The sequence below is a fragment of the Cibotium barometz genome, chromosome 51 (assembly GCF_041138505.1).
Source record: "Cibotium barometz isolate CiBa-2024 chromosome 51, ASM4113850v1, whole genome shotgun sequence".
In the NCBI taxonomy this organism is placed as follows: domain Eukaryota; kingdom Viridiplantae; phylum Streptophyta; class Polypodiopsida; order Cyatheales; family Cibotiaceae; genus Cibotium; species Cibotium barometz.
Genome location: NC_141096.1, coordinates 630,001 through 652,325, shown reverse-complemented (window position 1 = coordinate 652,325; position 22,325 = coordinate 630,001). Strand labels below are relative to the sequence as shown.

Genomic DNA, 22,325 nt, shown 5'->3' with positions numbered 1-22,325 from the left:
TGAAGGAGGGTATTGGAGGTGGCAATTCTCGCAGCTACTCTCGGGTTATCACATCCTTTGGAGGCGAAGATTTCTCTGAAAAAGCCAAGCTCCGCATGGTTCGTATCCATTTAAAGGATGCCGCCTTGAATTGGTGGCTAGAAGTGGTGCAAGACGGGACCGAGCAAACGTCATGGACCGACTTCAAGACCATGTTCAACAAGAAGTTCCTTCCCGCAAACTTTGAGGTAGATGTGCAAAAGGAATGGGACGAGGTAAAGCAAAAAATCAGTGAGAATGTGGCAACTTACCTTAATAATTTTTCAGCCGTCTCATTGAAATTTACTTCTTATACTCCCATTCCATCACTAATGGAAATGTGTAAGTTTGTCAATGGATTGCAACCTAAGCTTATGCAAGAAGTTTATATGGAGGGACCGAAAACTTTGGAAGAAGCACAAGATAAAGCCCTACAAGCTGAAGCCCTACACAAGTCTTGAATGGTGGGAAAATCAAAGAACGAGAATCGAGATCCATCCCAAAAGAAGAGGTTCAAAGGAGGATCTCAATCAAGGAACGAGCCACAAGAGAAGAAGAACAAGAATGGGGATAAACCTCCACTTTAGTGAAAGAAGTTATCCTGCAAGCAACTTGAAGAATATGTAAAAGAGGGAAAGTGTTTCCAATGTGGGAAGAAGGGACATATGGCTGTAAAATGTCCTATAGACCAAATTAAGAAGCCAAACCTCCCCAAACTAATGCATTGCCAAAAGAACTTCAACATCAAGATGATACACCGCCAGAGAGAAGGCAACTTTTCAAGACTTGGAGCAAGGTGGCTTTTGTGCTTATCCATTTGGACAGTGGTGCGACCCACCACTATATTCATCCTCGAGTGGTTGAAGCTACGAACCTCTCTCTGGATAGGCTTGGAGCTCCTATTTCTGCCGGTGCCACCTTGGAGGGAATGTCAGTAGAGGTGACTTCTATTTTGGGAAAGCTTTGTTTATAGATTGGGGTCTATGTGGATCATGAGAACTTTGTTGTAGGCAAAGTTGGACATTGTGATGTAATTTTGGCTATGCCATGGCATAAGAAGATAGATCCAGCCATTGATTGGGCTGGAAATAACATTAGATTTCTTTTAAAGGCAAGAATGTAACTTTTGATGAAGGAGTTAAGGGGAATTCCATTCCACTCATTAGCCATGTACAAGTTCCCAAAGCAATAAAGCAATCTATTTCCTTGTACTTGATATATGCCAGAGATCCAAAAAAGTTGGAGAGTGATGAAACACTTCCAACTCTTGATTATCAAAGAAAAGACTTCTAAAAGAAATATGAAGATTGTTTTGTAGATACTCTTCCAAGAGAGCTACCTCCAAAGAGACTGGAAGATGATGGCATGAAGTTCACTTCCTAATAGACCTCCATATTGTGTGAGTCAAGCACAACAAGAGGGATTATGAAGCAAGTGAACGAGCTTTTGGAAAAGGGTTTGGTTAGACATAGCTCATCACCTTTTTGCTCCTCAATCGTATTGGTTCGTAAAAAGGATGGTTCTTGGCGTATGTGTATTGATTACATGGCTCTTAATAAGATCACCGTGAAGAACAAGTTTCCTATTCCTAGGATTGATGACATCCTAGATACATTCGCTGGAGCCACTGTCTTTAGCAGGATCGACTTGAAGAGTGATTACCATCAAGTCAGGATTGTTCCAGAGGACATTCACAAGACCGCATTTAGGACTACTTTTGGACTCTATGATGAGTATTTGGTGATGCCATTTGGTCTTACCAATGTCTCGGCTACTTTCAAACGAATGATGGAGAGAATATTTCAACCACATAGAAAGTTTGTAGCTACTTTTTTTGATGACGTTATTGTACATTCAAAGAATGAGGAAGAGCATTGAAAGCATTTGGATATGGTATTTCGGGAACTGTGAAAGCACAAGTTATATGTAAACGGCAAGAAAAGTGAGTGTCAGAGATTCACTACTTGGGCCACATAGTGTCCAAGGAAGGGGTCAGGATCGATCCAGACAAGGTCAAGGCTATTATGGAATGGCTAGAGTTGACTAGTGTGCATGCAATTCGAAGTTTCCTTGGCTTATGCTCTTACTACAGAAAGTTCATCAAGTGTTTTGCCGTGGTAGCTAGTCCACTGCATGATTTGACAAAGAAAGCCGTGGGATTTTGGTGGGCCAAAGCTGAAAAAGAATCCTTTGAAGCACTAAAATTTATGCTAGCAAAGGGCCAATGTTGATTATTGCAGACTTATCAAAACCTTTTATGGTAAGAGTGTGATGCCTTGAGATTGCATTGGAGCAGTCTTGAACCAAGAGGGCCGTGTCGTGGCCTATGAGAGTCGAAGACTTCAAGGAGCTGAAAAGACTACACCCATCTATGAGAAAGAGTTGATAGCTATCATCCATGTCTTAAAGATTTGGAAGCACTATCTTATGGGTCAAAACGGATCATCAAAGTCTTAGGTATTTCATGTCTCAACCTAAGATATCTGAAAAGCATATTAGATGGGCTAGTTACTTGGCCTAATTTCATTTTCAGATTATGCATACTCATGGAAAAGACAACAAAGTAGTAGATGCCCTATCTCGGAGACCCATGACTCATGCAGTTTCTATGGGATATCATATGGACTTTACTATGATGAAAGATCTTTATGCTACAAACGAGGATTTCAAGGATACTTGGAACAAATTACAGAATGGAGACTTGGTAATCTCCACAACTCCTACAACCTCGTCGATGAAGAAAACCATGGAAAAGCTCTTTCTGTTAAGAAAACTGATATAAAACCTGTTTTAATGGTTACAGTTTTTAGGATTTTTGGAGCAGTTTTAGGGTTTTTGAAATTTTTGTCCGTACAGCTCCGCACACGCGTCCATATTGCCCATGCATATGCCCATACAAGTCTAGGACTGACTGTACATCTGAAAAGCAAGTTAGAGAAGGTGTTGATGGTGAAGAAGAAGCTCTCCATGATCATAATGATGCCCACACACACCCAAGCATCTCTGAAGCTCTTGCCTCAAGCAACCACGATAACGTACATAGTGTGCGCCGCCAAGGCCCTGCACATTCCATGAGATGATCCTCATGGATGACCTGCTGAGGTGGAGGCTGTCTCAGCCATACGGCGGGCCTTCGCAAGCGGCTTGGATGGAGAGTAGTCCCCATCCGAGCGGCTACGAATCTGCCCACCCGGTGTGCTGCAAGAGTCTCGGACCAGGCGCCAGTGGCTGTGTCCCATGGCGACTGCCTCCTGCTTAGAGAGAGAAATCTCATGTATGCATACATAGCTAGGGTCGCGTGCTAGGTCTGCCACTATGCGAACCACCAAATGTCGAATCCCGGAGGCATCCGCACTCCCGGTATCAACGAAATGTGCCAGCTCCTAGAGTCGGCCTGGTCTGTCATCTCCAGATCGCTCACATGGTGAGAAAACTCAACTGCTTGAGTCTTAAAAATACTAAGAGCGAGATCCAGAGTCCACTCCCGGTCGCTAGAGCCGCAGAGAGGGAAGGAGAAGACCACCGCTAAATCAAGTGTCTCCTCCCCTCGGGCCGGAGGTATCACCACATGAACTTCGATGGGTGCTGGCTCATGGGGGCCCTCCGCTCCAAAAAGGCGTGTGAAGGAGTAGTCGAAAGCCTCCGAGCGCTGTCTAGTGTCGAGACTACTCAGCCGACTGCGGATAGAGGATATCCGTGAAGCACGAATCAGCATGGTAGGTCTCCTCTGCGGTGCTCGAGCAAGGTCGGTGCTCAGTGCCCGCTAGATTGTAGGTGAGCGCCAGGGTACTGCTAGTGCCTCCCGGGGAGCTGAGGCGAGCGGAGGGGGAGGAGGGGGGGGAGAAGGGGGCGGGGAAGGAACCACTGAGAAAACGGGAGCGGGAACGGGAGGAGGCGAAGGTGGAAGCGAGGGGGGAAGGGGGGGACGGGGGAGGGGGAGTGGGAGTGGGGGCGAAGGGGGGGGTGCTGGCATCTCCTGATCGTCAGTCTGCGCTGGGGTCTCCTCCTGGAGGGGAGAAAAGTTGTTCCTCACTGGAACCTAGTGATGCTGAGACTGTGGCTGCTGTTGCGTCGGTCTCTGGGCATGCTGCTGTGACTGTCTCCCTCTATGGCGCCCCTGTCCAGGCTACCAATCTGAGGTCTCTGTGGGCTGAGCAGGTGTCCCGGAGGTTGCCTGCCGAGCCGCATCTGTGGGTGAGCCATCGGGGGCCTGCTGCTGCGGTGAAGGTCGAGGTCTCCTGCGAGGGCAGGCCTTGGCAAGTGGCCGACCTGCTTGCATATAAAACACTGGTTCGGGAGCCCCGAAAACTCCACTCTTTGATTGATCCATCCCCCCCTATCCTAGGTAGTTGAATGACCTTCGGAAGGGAGGAGATGTCAGGAACCAAAACTCTGACCGAAGGCAGGCCAGCTGCTCTAGCCGCCATTGAAGCTGCTATGGGGCCAGTCTCAAGCATCGAGCCCACCAATGATCCTATCCTAGAAAGGAGCGGAAGGTACTCGCGGCGGAGCCCAGGAAAGCAAACTGTGACATGGAATCCTGCTCGGCCGTTGCTGGGTCGAAACCATGCTGCCAAGGTCTGAAGAAGGCCCGAGCGCCCTTGATGTCAAGGGGACTCATGGCTAGGACCTAGGCCACGCTCTGGGCTGTCTCGAACTCAATCTAGTAGTGTCCGCGGCCCAGTAATAACTGAACGTCTAGGATCTTGTCTACATCTGCAAGAAGGCAGGCCTGGAGAAGATCCCGGATCTCCCCTCTGCTGGGGCGAGTGCCAACTATACGGCAGATGGTGGAATGTGCCTGGAGGTGTCCACCTCTGCGGCGAGGCTTGCTTCCTCTTCTGGCGAAAGAGAAAGCCTGATGATGGGGGTATCCTCAGGGGCGGGCGAGGGGGCTGCGGAAGAGTCCCTCTGAGGTGGGGCGGGAGGAACCTCCATCAGAGTCTGAAGCTGAGTCGAGGGCGAAGCGAAAGAACGGAGGGTCCTGCAAGAACCGAGCTGCTGCACAAAAAGGCGGAGCGGGGAGGGGCGGAGGGGGAAAATTGGCATTAAACTTTGCCATTTTAGTTAACCTGTCCACTACCACACACACACCGAGTCATTCCCTCGACTCGTCTTGCCTATAAAACTATTGGTGGCCGAAATGCCTATAAAACTATTGGTGACCGAAATGCCTATAAACTATGTGTAGCATAAATATTTATTGAGCACCGAGATATTTATACCTGTGAGTGATTCTTATTTTATGTTTCACACTTGAGCCCACCTCTCCTTCAAGGTCCGTAGTCAGAATACCACCATGGAGTGCAAGTGGTAGAGTGAACTGAGTCCACCTCTTCTCTAAGGTGTGGCTAGAGTACAAACACAAAGTGCAAGTGGTAAGAGTGAACTTAAGCCCACCTCTCCTCTACGGTGTGTGCTTTGAGTACCAACACGGAGTGCGGGTGGTAGAGTGGACATGACACCTTGTTGGCAGGGGACTTATGTCTACGCCAAGACTCATGTGGACTCACACCTTATTGGCAGGGGACTATGTCTACGCCAAGTGTCAGTAGATTGGAATCTAGACTTGTGAGACTGATTTGTCTTGCCCATTTACTTGGGACATGATTATGATATCTGGACTTATAGGATTGATTTGTCTTGCCATTGTTCATCTCACCATACATGTATGATGTGGATTTGTGTTGGGATTGTGAGAGGGCAATTCAATGAACACTCCACCATACATGTGGATTCGTATCGGGATTGCGGAGTGAATGCTTCATTGTTTCCACACCACGCTAATTGATCAGAGTTTGGATTGTGTGGGAGAACATGGGGACCGTTGGGATTGGGAGAAAAGATTGCCACAACTATGGAGAACCAGCTTTTCTTTCACCATGGTTTGTGCTGGTGTTTTTGAGCACCAGAATTTGGTTCAGACATTGGATATTGGTACGAGCACGGTATAAGACTCTTGTGGGTTAGCACCTGGTTGGTGATTTTCATTGGCATATGATATTGATATTTGGTTATTTAGACACACTTGGCTCTTGTGCCTGTGTGTAGCATATCTTCCACGGAATTCTTGCCCATTTATTTTGGGACATGGTTATATCTTGATATATGGTTTAAAGCTTTAGAGTTGAGGACAACTTTTAAGAAGCTGGAAGGAACGTCACCATTTTGGACATCTCCAGAGTTCATGTGTGGAAGGGCTTTGGATGCCCAAAAGATCAAGAATGTACAAGCTTTGGGAATGGGGGATCATCCAGTATAGAGGACCAAGTGTTCGTAGCATGATCCAAGCACTCAAGATGGTTTCTTGGACACAGAAATGGGCTTTGGAGCTCAAGTGTCAAGTGGAAAGTATGTATGGCAAACTCTTGAGGATTTGGGAGAGATCGAACAATGAAACATGCTTCTATATGGTGCTTACATGTATTTCTCATGTGGTGGAACAAAAAGAGATTATCTCCTACATTTTAGGAAAAGTTGCTATTTTTGGCATTCTTTGATGGAATTTTCATTCGCATCATTACCTCATAAATTCGGCAGAGATCAAGGATAGCCAAAGCGCCGTTGTGAAATTAGTTATTATCTGTGATTTTTTTAGAGCTTGAGATTGTGGAATTTTTGGCTTTTGGATTTGGGACATGTGGCAAATAAGAGGATAAAAGTGAGACAAATGTCCTCGACACTTGTCAATTCAGCTCTACACATGTCTCCCATGGGGAGAGTAAGGCCCTCAAAGCTCGTACATGGCATTATTTTGCTTGGGTAATAAAATACTCCAAGGGGAGGGGGGGTGGGGGTCGGCCCATTTCCGGCCTCTGTGCATTGTCAACTGTGCACATCTCTCTTTTACAGTTATGTGGATTAAGTGACATATGTTTAAGGCTATGGCCAATTTCAGTGTTTAATTGCATTAATAGTCTCATAAATGTTTTGCGAAATCCGCGGTCCTCCCTCCGGAAGTTACACCAATTGGTTAGAAGCATGTCCATGTCCCCTTCATATCCCAAGCACGTGCCACATGATGTCTTACCACCTATGATGAGAGATAGAGATTGGTTTGAGGCATAGAGAAGCACCTCCAAAAAGTGAAGGTTCCACACTCAAAGCAGACCGGGTTACTACAGTCGTCACCTATTTCCAAGGGACCTTCTCAAGACATTAGTATGTTGTGACGTGTTGTTGGCCGTCCTTTTTGTGTGGCCATTGCTCCTCTCATGCACTTTGATGAATCTTGTGCTACCTTGTATTTGAGTCTTTAATAATTATGAGGATTTGAACTTTAATGCCCTTTATCCCTCTCCGTACTCCAAAGATTGCCGTAACGTTTTGCCGTGATGGTTTTCCGGTTGAGAGGTCAAACTTTTGAATTCCCAAGCCGTTTGCCGTTGATGGTTCTTTTCCGAGTTTGGCATGTGTTCTTTTTTTCCCCTTTTTTTAAAAAATACATCTTTGGTGTTCTTAGTGCTATGGTTAGCTTGTCGGCTTTCCATTCTTCCAAGTTCCTTTTTCGATTTTCCACCGTTTCTGACTGGCTTGGAATTGTCTATGGTCTCAAGCTATCTTTTGCCTCGAGGTCATCTTCAGCTTTGCAGCCATCTTCGCTCTTAGATTTGTCTCCAGTCTCGGAGTTGTGTGTGGTCTCGAAGTTGTGGTTGCCTTCATACCTTCTCGTGTAGTACGAACAAAGTGGAACTTGAACCACCATGGGAGTGTAGATCTTGATTTTACTTGCATTGTAAAATCTTGGTAAAAGATTTCCTGCAATATCAATTAATTTCACACTCCCATTAGTATATACATATGGTGCACTCTATATGGTCCTGACTAGTTTATTTTGAGGTTTGGCTTTTTGGGTCCTAGCTTGGATTGGTACAACGGTACTAGATCCCCATTTTAAACTCTTGTTCCTTGATGTGCTTATCATGGCATCATTTTCTCCGGTTTTGTGTTACCTGTTGAGACCACTCTACTCGGATCCTTGTTTCATCGAGCTTGGTGAGCTGGTCTTGTCTTTCTCGAAGATTGGCAATGTTGTCTAATTGGTACTCAATGGCTAGTCTTAGACTCGGGATCAAAATCTCCAAGGGAATTATTGCTTCAAGACCATAGACTAGCCTAAAGGGTGAGTGGCCTATCGTGACCATAGTCACAAGAAACGTTTTGAGGTTTTTGGGGTTTTGTTTCAAAAGGTTTCGTCCCTCGGCTAAGAAACCTCGAGGTTTTGAAAAATCAATAATTTCATAAAGTATAAATACTCAAATAACTTATAGCAGCCATCTAACAACATAGTGTAATGATGACATACATCTCAAGGAACCATCCTTATTTTGGTGAGGAATTATGGCAATTTTGCTTGATTAGGTGCCACAAGTGATTCGATCAAGAACTCTTAAGAAATTGAAGAAAAGAAGATAGAAATTGGGAAAGATTTAAGACATTGAATCATGTGAAGTCGTAGCACGACCTGCTCTCTCCCCCCCTCCAGTGGTTTTGCCTGCGCCTCTCCCTCCCCTTCCTTCTTCACCTGCTGCTCTTGCCCCCCCTTCCTTCTTTGCAACTGCGCCGGCTGCTCCCCCCCCCTCTCAGCGCCGACCCCCCCTCTCTTTTGTTTTCTTTTCCGCCAGAGACCCCCTCAGTTTTGTTTTCTTTTCCGCCAGAGACCCCCTCAGTAGCCTCCGTTTGTGTTCGCTTGCTCCTCTCCACCAGCCCTTCCCTCCCCCTCTTCGTGTGCGCGCACCCCCCCTCTCCCTTAGCCCGCCCCCTTGCCCTTCGCCGCCTTTTCTTTTCTTTTCTTTTCTTTTATTTTTTCTTTTTCCCTTTTCTTTTCTTTTTCTTCTCTTTTTTTCTTTTCCTTTTCTTTTCCGTTTTCCTTTTCTTTTTTTTCTTTCTTTCTTTCTTTCCTTCTTCTTCTTCTTCTTCTTCTTCTTTTCTTTTCTGTTTTCTTTCTTTTCTTTTTTCTTTTTTATTTTTTCTTTCTTCTCTTTTTTATTTTTTCTTTTTCTTTTCTTTTCCTTTCTATGCCCTCTGCCCCTCCCTTTCCTCTCTTCTCCACCATCTCTAGCCCGTCCTTGTTCCTCTGGTAGGGCCCTCAGGTTGTGGGTATTTCTTCATTGTCTCAGCAACAAGTTTCGGCCTCTTTTGGTCTCCACCCCCAAGAGGACTCCATGGCAGCCGCTCCATCTCCCCCGACCGAGGCCGCCGTTACCTGCCTTTTGTTTTCTGAAGTGGACCTGCAGCTTCTCGCCTCGAATGTTGCATCCCTAGAGGCCTCCACTCTGGTATGCAAGATTGTTGGTAGCCACCCCACGTGTGGCCAACTCAAAGATCTTCTTCAGGCTAGCCTCCTACGTGCACCAGCAAAGATCGCAGATATTCATCCTTTGAGGTGTGGCTACTACCAGGTTGAGTTCGACTCACCAGTGGCATCTAATCTTGTCATGCAGCTGAGCTCCATTGCATTGCGTACGGCCCAGGCCTTCTTTACACGGTGGCAGCACGGCTTCAACCCGGCATCCGACCCATTAGCTGGAGTTTTAGGCTTTCCTGTGAGACAGTCTGCTTTCCAGGCCTCAGGAAGGAATACCTTTCTCTTCTCCCAGTGATTGGTGGTGCCATCGGGAGAGTGATGGAACCCCCCCCCACCGCTGCCTTGGCCCTCGCACAAGTAGCGGGAATTCCATCTCTTCGCAATTGTATTGCCTCGCCGGATTCTGTGCCTCACATGATATCTATTCCTAGTCTTCGGGGCGATCCCATTATGCAGCGAGTGGAGTATTCCAGCCTTCCAGGCCAATGCTTTATTTGCAGACAGATGGGTCATCTAGCCAAAGTTTTCCCTCGACGTCAGACTAGGCGACCGCCCCTGGTGGTTCCCCCTCCTACTTCCCACTCAGATCCTCATAGGGGGCCAAGGGAGGAGTAGGTTCCCAGGCCACGGAGCACCAGGTTCCAACCATGGATGATCCATCAGTCGGAGAGTGGTAGATGGTTGGCCCCCGATTACCAGTCGAGCACCAGAGCTGAGCATCGCCGTCATGTGCGCCAGGCTGGCAACATGCAAGAGGATTTGGTTCTGTTAGAGAACCGTTTCGAGCACTTATCACAGCACCCACCCGCCGCAGACGACGGGCCCCCTCCAGTCACGGAGAGGGGCAAACCGCCCCCCCACGAGGTGGCGGTCGATTCCTCGTCGCGACTTCTCCTCTGGCCTTCAGTGCCCAGTGGGGCAGGTTGACCCCACCCTCGCTTCGTCGAGCCTTCCCCAGCAGCCTTCCTCTCCAATGGATACCTCTCAGCAACATCCCTCTCCAGCCTCTCCGCCTTCCCACTCCCCCCCCGCCGCCTCCCCACCCTCGCCTCCGATTCTTCCCGCAATCGCTCCAGTTGCCCCTTCCTCTTTCTCTGTGCCTACAATTCCCGTTGGCCCCCTGCAGCCCTTGACCCGGAGAGGAGACAACCGGCGAGTACCGTTCGCCGATTCATCGTTTCTCAGAGCCGGTGGAGATGACCATTGCAGCCTCACCAGTGAGGGCTCTCCCACGTGAGTCTCCAGGCGGGCCCCCCAGGATCTTGGGGCAGCCTGTGGATTATAGTTTCTTCCGGTGTCTTCCAATGGAAGGGACAGACAGGTTCGAGGAGACCGTAGCCCCTATTCGCGTATGTGTGGTCTTCCAGCACTCCAGACTCTCTACGTCTGAGAATGGCGCGATGATCTTCTCTTTCGCCTTGAGCACAGCCCCCAAGACAGAGTGGGATCCAGAGTCGGTGGCCGCTACCATACAGGATCAGTCAGTTGAGCTATCACATCATCTGCAAGATCTTCGGATCACCAACGTTCTTACTCATCTATGGCCTTTGGCCAGGATGGAGCTTGGTGGATCAACACACAGAGACCAAGGAGGGGAGATGGTGACCTCCAGCTTGGAGGTGCTACTTTTTGTGTTCATGCATACCTCTCGTAGTACCTCTCCCCCCTTCTTACAGATACCTCCATTGTGATCGATGGAGCATGAAGTATGCATACACTCGCGCTTAGGCAGAGTGGCAGTACATGGAGGGCAGGATCCACACCCACTTGGCGTGACTCCACACCAGGACAGATTGTGACTATTCCCCATCTAAGCCCGCGCCCAAGACTCTTCGAATGGACGGTAGTTCCGGTAGTTCGGCCTCACACAGAGATTGATATGGGGATTGTCTCATGGAACATTCAGGGCGGGGAGGAGTCTCTCTCACTGTCAGTGAGCAGCTTCTATCGTCTGTGATAGGATTAGGAGTCATAGTTCCAAGACGTGTTCAGTGGGTTACCATTCAGATTGGAGAGGATAGTGTTGGCTTCCTCAACATTTATGCCCGAATGCAGCTGCTGCAGGTAGAGCTATCTTTTGGAGCATTGTCTGACAGACCCTTCCCCAGGCTGATTCATAGTAGCAACGAAACTCGTTTCACAAAAGTTTCATACTTTGAAACGCGTTTTTTATCTATTAAAAAAAAGGTCTCATCACATCTTTAAGGCTCATCACATCTTTTCGCCCGACGTGTACTTCGTGTACTTTCACACAGCCACACATGTTTCAACTTTCGAGTTGCTACCACCGCCTGCGCCGACTGAAGCTCTCTACGACTCCACCCGTGACCCGTGACCCGACTGCTTGGCGGCTCCCGACTGCTGTGACCCGTCCACCCTGTTCACAACTGCTGGCCGAGTCCCGACTGCCTGTGACCTGTCCATTCGTGGCCGGCTGCTGAGGAGCCTGTAGTCGACTGTTGCAGTGTTGTGGCCGACTGTTGTGTGTTCACCTTCACCTGACCGAGTGCTGTAGCTTGTGCAATGTGACCTGTCCACCACCCACCTTCATGAGTAAGGACTGTTGTCTAGACTCCAAGCCTACTGCCCAGTGCCAAGTGTTGGGTTACAGGCCTAAATGACCCCTCTATCATTTGTATAACTTGTACATAGCCTTTTTAAAGGCTTTATGAAGGTTTTAAAACCTTGGGCCAAGTTCACATTGAACTTGGCCAAAGGACCATTTTTAAGGGTCAAAGTGACCCCCCAAATAATAAAGGGAAAAGGGCTCAATTCTTGGGCTCTTACGAATTCCCCCCAGCCAGCGTATCTTCTTCTCTCTATCTCTGATTTTCGAGTGGCTCCACGCCTACACTTCCCTCTCTCTCACGCCATTGCTCAAGGCTCTACACGAGTGCTCCTTGACATGCCTTTTACCTGGTGTAGCCCACATGCCCTTTCAACTGGTATCAGAGCATGAATTAGGGTTTGCTCCAAAACCTGCAAACTCTGATTTTCAGCCAAGAAGATCATCTTGTGTTTTATGTTTCTATACAGTATACTATTAACTATACATAATACAGGCTGCTCTAGCCTACTGCGTGCAGCATGTATCAGGCTTTTTTTCCCATCACTAAAATGGGGATTTTATCACAACCTATGCAGGCAACATGTTACAAGGTATTTCTCTTGCTGCTTACAACTTTGCAAGATGCCTCGTGCAGAGGATCCCTTGTGGAGCAATGTCACATGGGAGAGCAAGTATGTAGGCTCAGGCTCGGGAAAATGGAGGTGCAATTTTTGTGCAGAAGTGCATCCTAGCAGCATTACACGGTTGAAGGCGCACTTCACACATACAAAGGGCCATGGGGTGGGACCTTGTAAGGTTGTACCAAGGCACATTTATGAAAGCCTTAAGGCTTGGAAGGCTAAGGAAGTAGGCCTTCCTGTCGAGGAGATCGTGGATCCTGAGCATTTAAGAGAGGCTGCCATGACTGTGGAAGAGCAAGATTCGACAATAGGTGACATGCAAAGTCAGTATCATGGGACTTTTACTGTTTGGGGTAGCTCTAATTTACAATCTCGAGCAAAGAGGACAGCTTTACCTTTATTGAAGAAAGAGCATGTGAAGGCAGGGTTTCAAAAGGCTGCCATGAAGGAGGCAACAAGGGAGATAACCAAGCTTTTTGTGTAGTGTGTATTGTCCTTCAATATTTTGCGGGCTCCTCGATGGAGGACAACAATTAGAGCAATTTCACGCATAGGTTGTGAGTGGGATGGTCCCTCATATGAGGCCTTACGTACTACAGAGCTTTGGAGAGAGAAGCTAGCAGTTGAGACAGAGATGGAGCCTCTTAAGGCTACTTGGGTAATGTATGGGTGTACTTTGATGTGTGATGGTTGGTTAGATGTGAAGAAGAGGAGTGTTTATAACATTCTGGTCTCCTCATGCAAAGGCACTATGTTTATTCGTGCCATTGATGCCTTTGTGGCGGGGACAGTGGTGACAGGGGAGTTCATCTTTAGGCATATACGCCAGGCTATACAGGAGATTGGCCCAGACAACATTGTGCAGGTGATAACAGACAATGGGTCGAATTGTGTTTCCATGGGAAGGATGCTTGAAGAAGAGTTTCCCAAGATTGTATGGACACCTTGTGTTGCACATAGCCTTGATTTGATGATAGAAGATGTGGGAAAGCTGGATTGGGTGAGGAATATTTTTCCTGTAGCCTCTAGTATGGTGAACTTTATCACCAAAAGGCCGAAGTGCTGAGCATGTATAGAGACAATTCTGATCTAGAGCTCTTGAAGCCATCCAAAACCCACTTTGCCTACATGTTCATTGTGGTGGAGAGGCTCGTGAGGGTGCACCATGCCCTAATGCGCACAGTGGTATGTCGTGAGTGGGCAACATGGGATAACAAAGATGCACCAAAGTCAGTTTCATTTGCTCGTATGGTCATGAGGGAGACTTGGTGGAATGATGCGCAGGCACTTGTCAAGACACTCAATCCCATGTATAGTGTCCTTCGACTACCATTGGTCTCCTCTATGAGTTCATGGACAAGATTGGAGAAGCCCTCGATGCTTGTACATTATTGTCTCCTGAGAGTTATCACTCTTATTCTTTCTCTTGAAGTTAGATAGATCATAGAACTTAGACGATTGAAGTATATGCTCATTGCTTACTTTTTGTTTTTCCACTTGCAACTTTGAACTCATATGCAGAGTTCAAGATATTAGGGAGATATGGAACCAACGTTGGGATTGGTTTCATAGGCCAATCCACGTAGTTGCATACATTTTGCATCCTCTTTGGAGAAGTGAGGAGCAATACTTGAGTGAAGAGCTAGAGGCAGGATGGAGCTCTTACATTTCCAGGCTAGTGGGTGGTGATGTGCAGCTTATGAGAAAGCTGGAGGATGAGCTTTTCATATATTGGAACAATAGCCATATATTTGGACAGCCAACAGCACAACTGAGGGACACATAGTTGGAGCTTGTGTCTTGGTGGGACACCAGATTTGGTAAGTAACAAGTTACTAAGTATAACTTGTCTAAGAATATTGACAGTCTTATACTTCTATTCAATGATGAATGGTGTTGATTTTTATTTGCAGAGATGCATTGCCATGAGAGTTCTCTCACAAGACTGTAGTTCAGGACCTTGTGAGAGAAACTAGAGTACATGGGCACTTTTCCACACCAAGAAGAGAAATAGGCTCTCAACTGCACAATTGGAGAGACTTGTGTTCTGTCATTGCAACTCGTGATTGATAGAGCAGAAAGGGAACCCCATCGAGCCTTGCCAAGTCAATCCTGACAAGATTGATATCACAAAGTGCATGGAGATCCTCGACATCCCTCAGGAGGACAGAGATATCTATTCCATGTTGTATGAGGAGATTACAGCTCCATCTCATGGTACATGATCCTAGGCAGTTGCTAGTACTAGTGCGACACCAGTAGATCATGAGGATGAGGCATTCGAGGAGGACTCAGCCACTGGTACTAGTAGTGAGAGTGAGGATAAGCGTGATGGAGAGGATGATGAGGATGATGGGCAAGAGGATGAGCCTTGAGTCATTTATCTATGTACTTTTTTTGGATTTGGTGGACCGTGGGACATTGTGTGATTGTCATGACTCTTGGGAGTCATCATGATTTATCTTTATTATGATGTTTTTTTATCATTGTGTTAAGTGAAGTACCAGACTCTTGGTTGCCCAGTATCATGTATGGAATGTGGATTATAGAGAGATGAATATGAGTGTTGTTTTCTAGCATTGAATCATTGTTTACATTGAATAATAATGAATCTAATGTGTTTTCTTATGAGACATGTTTTTCAAGTATTTTGCCTGTTGAAATAAATAGGCTAAGTAGTAAGACCTAAACACTTATTTCTTGTACTACTGTACATTCTATATTAAAAATATATATATATATATATTTGTATTTTTGTTTGATTTTTTTTTTGGGGCTGTTTCAAAAAGTTATGTAACTTTTGAAACGTTTCTGAAACCCGTTTCAAATCAGGCGTTTCTGAAACTCCTGGTAACTATGGGCTGATTTTTGGTGCATGGGCAGTGACTTCAACATGATAGAGGCAGCAGAGGACAGACTTGGAGGTGGCACGGCCACTATCTCAGGGGTGGAGTACTCTGCATGGGAGGAGATGATATTGATTCTTAGGGGACAAGACCCTTGGCATCTTCGAGAGTTTGGGCGCAGCCCTGGGAGTCTTAGCTTTTCTTGATCGAATAGGTGGAGCACTGGCCCCAACCTCTTTCGGCTGGACAGGTTTTATGTCGACGAGTGGGCTTGTAGCCGCGGAGGCATGGTTGGTATTCTGGTAGGCACTACATTTTCAGATCATGCCCCAGTTATTCTATCCCTAGAGGACCCATGGAGGCATGACAGACATGCGAGCTCCAGGATTCCAGACAACCTCATTCAGGACCTCGAGATTTGTAGCCGGATTGAGCAGATATGGGCGGGTCTGGACTTTTCCCCAGGATCTGCAGCGTGCACTTTGGATGAGGGCCAATATTTTCTTATATAAGTGTGAATATATTTATACATATTACGTATAGTTCTCTCTCTCTCTCCAAATAAATATAATGACATATAATTATATATATGTAACTATAAATATAAATATTTATATTTTAACTAAACAAATGCAAAACAATATAGAAATATAATCTCTCCCTAGACTTTCTCTCTCTTCGCTTACCACTCCCTCTTCCCATCTGATTCACACACACTCTCTATCGTGTCACACACCCACTTTTGCTTGCATGAAATTAGAGAGAGAGAGAGAGAGAGAGAGAGAGAGAGAGTATGTGTGTCTAAGAGAGAAAAATAGATAAAAGAGTGTGTATTATATGTGAGCATGTGAGGGAGAGATAAAATGTGTGTGTATATTTGTTTGTGTGTGTATGCATGTTTGTGTACATGTGTATTTGACATGGGTAGAGTGAGAAAAGAGTTTGTGTATTTGTGTATATGAAAGAGAAAAAAGAGATACAATATTTATGTATATGTGTGTGTGTGTGTGTGTGTGTGTTTCTATATATGCATGTGTTCGTGTGTGCATTTGAGAGAGGAGAGAGAAAGAAAAAAAACTTTATATGTGTGCGTTTGGGAGTCCTTCCTATTTTTGCTTCTCTCTCTCTCACTCTGGGACAACATTTTTCAAGAAGTTTTTTGTGTAGTGCAGGTGCCCTAGCCTCCCTCCCTCCCTCCCTCTCTCTCTCTCTCTCTCTCTCTCTCTCTCTATGTGTGTGTGTGTGTGTGTGTGTGTGTGTGTGTGTTTTGCATGTTTGTCTGTACTAGCTCTTTCCATTATTTTTCTATGCTCTCTCTCTCTCTCTCTCTCTCTCTCTCTCTTATATTGTTTGTATATGGGCTCCACCGATTCATGATGATTCACAGTTGTATCCAGACACATGCACACTTTTTCTTTTGTTTCTTTTCTTCCGATGACCGGAAGAACAGAGTTGTATTATTTTTTGTCTCATAGGCCGACTTTGGCCTCTCGTAGACGTTAATATATCTTTCTTTCTTTCTTTCTTTCTCTCTGCCTACCTACCTCCCCTTTGAAGTCCTTCATCTATTCATCTCTCTCTCTCTCTCTCTCTCTCTCTCTCTCTCTCTCTCTCAAATCACATAATATATTCAATACTTGCTCTCTCTATCCCATTAGCACACACACACACAAATGCACACACTTAAAGAGTAATTCTATCACCCGAAAAAACATGGCCACTACATCAATATGCACAGAGAAATTGTTAGAGGATAAGCATGTTATGTACCATGTCCATTGCTTTGCAATATTGATAGTTGTATGCCTATGTAGGAGGAAGACGTCATTACTTCAGTACCTTTTTCACCTAAAACATGCACATGAACACACACACATATATGAGAGAGTGATAGAGAGAGATCCTTTATTGATGTAGATATCTAGAGAGAGAGAGAGAGAGAGAGAGAGAGAGAGAGAGAGATATTAACGTCTACGAGAGGCCAAAGTCGACCTATGAGACAAAAAATAATACAACTTGCACACCTATAATGAAAAAATGTAGTACTTACTGTGTTTTAGCCCATTGTGTGTGTGTGTGTGTGTGAAAATGATTTGAGAGAAAGAGATGACGATGATGACTTTGTATTTCAAAATAGAAAGAGAGGGACTCAAGAGTCTGCTGTGCATTAAAAGGTAGATGCATAATAGTGTGGTGGATTTTTTTCTTTTTGATCCCCCAATCAGCCTCATCTTTTATCCAAGTTTATTTTTTACCCTATAATCTCCTTTATATATACATAGATTATTACTACATGAATGCTTTGGTTAACCTTGCACTATTTGTATCAATTTTAAAATGAAAGGCTTGTATTAAATTTAATGTAATTACTTATCATAGTTTTAATTATTTTCACTATAGTTGGTTATGTTTCTTTAAAGACTATAGAAATCAATTGAATATGTAAATGCTACATTGAGTATTCCATAGATGCTACAAGTAGTTACATTCTATATATGCTACATAATGCAATTTGTATAGTTTGTAGTCACTTTTTATAATTTCAATAACTCCCACATTGATGTCGAGGATCAGAGCACAATTGATTTTTGATGGTGGTTCACCCGGTTCTGGGACTTTTGCATGTATAGGAAGGGCAATTAACCATCAAAGTTTATGTTATTATTTGGCAGTTCTAGTATGAATACGAGGCTTACCAGGGGCACTTTTCTGCCATTGGGTTTCCCCCCTATATATCTGGTGTGAAAGGACACCTTATTTTTTTTAGGGTTTTGTACTCTTATATAAATCACATGTTGGGACTATTGAGATATCTGAGTTCAACATGTTGGGACTATTATATAGATCACATGTTGGGACTATTGAGATATCTCAGTTCAACACAATTCTTCATGTTCAAGCTTCCATGTCTTCTTCTCTATCTCTTCTACTCTATGTGTGTTGATCTATTTGCTTTCTTAGGTGTGTGCGTGTGCCGATCCAATAGTGGTATCAAAGCATGGCTCTTATGCATTTTTGTGAATCTGTGTGCACACACTTTTGAGGTAGTTTTTTATGCCATAAGCTATGAATACATGCTCGACGATTGAGGAGACTTTTGAGCAAGTGTCGTGTAATTTTATTTGCCTTTTGAAGTTGTTTGTGTCCTCATAATTTTGTTCTGAGCAACATATTAGAAGTTAGTATTTGGTGGCTCTCAGATACATACAATGTATAGCTAAGGTAAACAAGTTATTTTCTGAAGCAGCTGTACAACCCATCATGTAGAGTGCAATGCACTAGAAAATGAAAGGAAACTTATAAGCAAGAGCCATAAAAATTTGTTATTGTTTTGACTAACCTTGCCATCGAACTCTACCATAACAATCGCCTAAGCTCATCAAAATAATCGTAATTATGTCCATTGAAATGGATCTAGAGCAAAATATGGAATCAAACACATCAAAGCAAGAATCTAGCATCCATTAATCATGAGATTAGTGATCCAATGGCTCATCACATGAATATACAAAAGAGAGAGAATCTATGAGTGCATGTAGCGAGAGAAGATGCACAAATAGCCTAAGTGTGTTTAACCTCTCACCAAGAGGATGGCTTTCAAGTTAGCCATGAACTTGACCATGGAAGGCCAAATCTCCATAGATGGAGCCCAAAGGTACAAGATGACCAAAATTAGTAAAAGTGTCAAAAGGCCCCAAGCCCTATGTACATGTGGAAATCAAGCTCTATGGTTCATGACAAACCATCCCTTCCCAAAGATTTTGTCCTCAAAATCATACAAGATATTTACAATTGAATTGCAATGTCAATGTAAACCCATGGGAAGTAGAGAGGTCTTCAAAAATGCGTCTCGAATACATTTGCAATAGGAAAACCAAATGTAGTGAAGCCGGCAAACTCCTCCTCCATAAGTGAGGGAGCATCTGGTGATATGGACATCTGGTGGTTCATTCTTTGGATTTTGTTGGCCTTTTGGATCGGGAGCAGTTTCTTGGAGCAAGTGGCAGAGGCCAGAGCAGATCGACTATTCAACTTGCTTTGGAGGTTTCCTTTTCTAGCTCCTTGGACCGGTTTCACTCCCAGAATCTGAGAGGGGAGGGGGTGTTAGCATTATTCATCTCCTAGTAGTGTGCCCAAGTTGTGTATCACGGGTGCCCAGATTTATCCCGGGCAGCACCTTATTTTTTCCTCATGTTTAGGCCCTTGGTTGTAGGGTTGGCCACCCATTATCACATGTTTATTTTTGGCCAGTCGTGAGACTTTTTTGGAGCAAGTCGGCCAGCTTATCTTGGAGCTATATAAGGCTTGCCTCCTCCTCATTTGTACTCACTCTGGTAGGGGCTTCCAGGCCCGGGTCCTCCCTTACGAGAGTAGTTCATCATGCCCACACATACGGGGACCACCCCTTGCACAGGGCTGATTGTATCATTGCTTCTTCATCATTATGCAGATTTGTTTTCCTTCTCTCTGTGCCTATGTCTCACGCTTTCCGTTGCACACTTTTGACAGCTTAATCTCTCTCTCTCTCTCTCTCTCTCTCTCTCTCTCTCTCTCTTCACACACACCCACTATGGATTTCTTTGATCCACTATAGCTTCACCCTAAGTGGGCAGCTCTACCACGAAAAACAATATTATGATCAGTTAGGGAGTTGCTAGGCGATCACCGATGCCGTCTTCAGGGCCTGCGAAGGTCAGGATACGTCCCACGTGTGCAGAGGTTGGATAGTGCTATTAGCATATTCACCCCCCATTTCTGCCCATTTCTGATGTCCTTTTGGTCCCTTTTGTATGGCCCTTGATTGTGGGCTGGCCACCCCTTTTTTTCATATTTTTTGGGGATTTTTCCCAGCCCTTTTGGTATTTTACCAGTCGGCCAGCTCCTCTGCTCTAGTCGGCCAGCTCTCCTCACCTATAAATAGGTGGGACTGGCCTCTCCCTTTTCTTTCAGTCTTGTACATATTTTGCTCCCTCACTTGGCACACTTGGTACCTGGAGGACACGTCTTCTTTAGAGATTATGTTTTTTTTTTTTTGAGGGGAGCCCAAGCTACTGTCCTTGTTGTTGCCTTTCCCTCTTGCACCTCTTACAGCATATTCCCAAGCCCTGTGTGGCTGCCTTTCCTTTCTATATCAAATCTGCATTTTTTGCTTCCCTCTTCTGGTGACCTCAAGGTTGTAGGTACAGTCGACAGAAGCTTTTGCGTTTTTTGCTACAGGAGGATTTTCGGGTGCTGTCTAGTCTCTTAGGGCTGCGTTTTGGCGGAAGGACCCTATATCAACGTTTTTTGATTTGGACAGTTTTATTTTAAGAGGGTTGGTCCTATTGATTGGATCAATGATGACAGCTTTAGATTTGGCTCCCGTACCACTCTTGTTATTTCCTAGATGATGAGGCAGACAAGTTGGATGGTGGTAACTTTCAGTCATGGAAGTTGCAGGTTACTTCTATTCTCAGGGAGTATGGTTTGATGAAGTTTCTCTCGTACAAGAATCAGCGCTTGCCGGACCTTGCTTCTACGGAGGATGTGTGTCGGTGGAGGAAGACTGACGGACAGATCTTTGGCTTTCTCCTCCTGAATTGTCAAGATTCGGTTCTTCGTACTTCATCTATGCTCCTAATGATGCTTCTACTTCCTATGTGTGGCAATTGCTTTGTGACCTGTATGGTGATGCCAGTGATTGACAGATGGTTTCTACTTCTGGGTGCTATGCAGCCAGTGATCTTATGGATACTTCTTTTGGAGATGTTCCTACAGCGAAGGATAGCGGGCCAGTTATGCTCACTCCATCCGAGGAGTTTGTTTCTATTGTTGCCTTGCCTTCGGTTTCTGTGCATACTTCTCCTTGCCAGGATGATATATCTGGTAATGTTTTTGTGGAAGACAATGGGCTATCTATGCTCAGAGCTTTTGAGGGAGATTTGTCTCCTATTGCTTCACCTCTGATTTTTTCTTCGTCAACCAGTGACCAGGATGTGTTGCTGGTCCCTTTGCCTTCTATGGAGGAGCCTGCTTCTACACTGTGTGATGCTATTGAAGAGGCTACTACTACTTCGGTTACCACTACTGTGAATGTTCCTATTTCCCTTGCAGAGTTGGAGCAGATAGACTCTATTTCTTTTGAGGGTATTATCTTCTTGGAGCTTCAGGCTTCTAGGGATTCCTGTGACACTATGTTTACATTTGGGTTTGGCACCGATATTTGGCGCAGCACGACGCAACCTACATGGTTGTTCTCTTCTAAAGAAGTAGTATACCAGGCAGCTTGTTCTGTTGCTTTTGTCGCCGCTGAGTTGCTGTGGAGATTGCTTGTGGAGCTTTCCTGGTACCTGTTGTTGCTGCATTCTTTTGTCTTTGACAGAGGACGACTTCTTCGGCTTCTCAGAGTTTGTTCAGCATCTGGTGCTGAGAGGGGGTGTTAGCACATTCATTCCCAGTTTTTGCCCATTTCTGGTGTCCTTTTGGTCCCTTTTGTATGGCCCTTGATTGTGGGCTGGCCACCCCTTTTTTCCATATTTTTTTGGGATTTTTCCCAACCCTTTTGGTATTTTACCAGTCGGCCAGCTCCTCTGCTTCAGTCGGCCAGCTCTCCTCACCTATAAATAGGTGGGGCGGGCCTCTCCCTTTTCATTCAGTCTTGTACATATTTTGCTTCCTCCTCGAACTCTAGCAAAAGCTAGCTCCTGATCTGCAAGTGTGCGTCAAGCGTGGTGGCCCATCTCCCAAATCCTAGTGTCTGCATATACTCGAGACTGAAAATGTCCTCTAGTGAAGGACTCTACTGCCTGAAGTGCCTGGTCTAAGCTCTGATCTGCAAAAACACCCTCACTGCCTAGCTGAGCTGCACTAGCAGGCCTCCGAAGTGCTCTATCTCTCGCCTCTAAGATGAGTCTCTCCCACACTGCCTGGCGCTGCTCTATCTGCACAGAAGTCTCTGGCTACAAAGAGGGATGGATGATCGGTTG

General features: G+C 45.4%; 1 protein-coding gene and 1 long non-coding RNA gene across 12 annotated transcripts in view; one reads left to right on the top strand and one right to left on the bottom strand.

Moving 5' to 3' along the window:
* The window catches only part of LOC147609183 (pentatricopeptide repeat-containing protein At3g24000, mitochondrial-like), a 37,022-nt gene that overhangs the window by 6,930 nt on the left and 7,767 nt on the right, over positions 1-22,325 (top strand). For 3 of the 11 annotated variants that reach the window (XM_086787535.1, XM_086787530.1, XM_086787525.1), the window contains one exon: positions 15,347-15,900. The exons of 3 other annotated variants lie outside the window; for them this stretch is intronic. The gene's annotated coding sequence lies outside the window, so the exon portion shown is untranslated. Of the gene's footprint in view, positions 1-14,210; positions 14,353-14,427; positions 15,307-15,346; positions 15,901-18,032; positions 18,994-22,325 lie in introns of those variants that run through there. 5 more of the 11 variants (XM_086787529.1, XM_086787528.1, XM_086787527.1 and 2 more) reach the window with 5 other exon arrangements.
* LOC147609184 (uncharacterized) overlaps positions 20,663-22,325 on the bottom strand; it is a 3,396-nt gene continuing 1,733 nt past the window's right edge. Inside the window, exon 3 of the long non-coding RNA XR_015264239.1 lies at positions 20,663-22,325. This exon is cut by the window's right edge and continues 726 nt beyond it. This is a non-coding gene — a long non-coding RNA (uncharacterized LOC147609184).